The sequence below is a fragment of the Centruroides vittatus genome, unplaced genomic scaffold (genome assembly GCF_030686945.1).
Source record: "Centruroides vittatus isolate TY-2023 unplaced genomic scaffold, ASM3068694v2 scaffold_712, whole genome shotgun sequence".
NCBI lineage: Eukaryota > Metazoa > Arthropoda > Arachnida > Scorpiones > Buthidae > Centruroides > Centruroides vittatus.
The window spans coordinates 2,341,911-2,343,103 of record NW_027122715.1 but is presented as its reverse complement, the minus strand read 5'-3'; positions in this window follow the sequence as shown (position 1 = coordinate 2,343,103).

Sequence of the window (1,193 nt, the reverse complement as noted above, 5' to 3'; positions counted from 1 at the left end):
CGCGCATTAGAACAAATGTCTGCCATGTCGCCAGTAACTTGTCAAGCTGTGATGCTGTTGAAGATGACGATGATGGCCTCCAAGTCATCGGATACTTGTTAAATTCGTTATTTTGTTGGTGACTTTTACTTATATACAAGGCAGACGCATAATGTGAAGATAGATGAACAGATATTGAAGAGCAATCATGGATATTAGGTAGTTTCGTTTAACTCTTTCCTTATGGTCACCAAGCCCATGATGGGTTAGGCCGGGCCCACGATCGGTGATAAGGGATGGGTCCCGACATATCCCATTCTTGGAGTTTTATGAATTTATGTCCCGTTCGGATTCGATTCCGGGTCCCCAAAGAGGTAAGCTGCTACCTTAACGGCTTCACCATCCGGCCGACGGCGGTATGTTTTCTATTTTTTAAGTGTAAATTATAAAAAATTACTTAAATATTTCTGAAGCATATTGAATAGCATAAATAATGAGAAAACAAAATGTTTCAGAATCGTCGTGTCACGGAGAAAATAAATAAGATGCTGAACTCCTCTGAATGTTGCTTATACCAGTCTGTTTATAACGAAACCCCAAGGGACCGAACAACTCTTCCGTACTAGACAGGTTTTTGCTTTGTACAGATTACCTACTATAGGTATACCTTGATTACAAAGCATGTATAATATGCCAGATGTGCATTTTATCTGCAGACATTTCGACTTGATTTTAAGAACTTTTCCGTTAATGACAGGTTTTCGCTATATATAGTTTCCGTTATAGACCTGTTTGACTGTATAATATTTTGGATGAATTAATGAAAAACGTGTTGCTGGAAGAAAGTAAGAGTAAGCCAAACGTCAGTTAACTAGTTAAACCGCCTTATCAAAGATAACAACGTGTAGTTATTCTAAAACCAAAATTCTATTGTACTGTACTTCTCCCAAGTGACTTGTGTAAGATTTGCCGACTTTCAAGGGGGTTACAATTAATCCCGCGTCAGAATGAGCCAAAGGGAAACCGTGTATGTGGGCGGTTGCGAAGGAGGCAAATGAAAACAAGTGTTTACATGCGAAAAACCGTTTATTTGGACGAATTCATGCTTACATCGAGTAGACTATTCCAAACCTCGGCGATCTTCCGAAACGTGAGAGTTCGGTTGGTTGATCGTAATCCAGTCTCGGGCGAACGAGAAGGGCCGTTGGGCGATG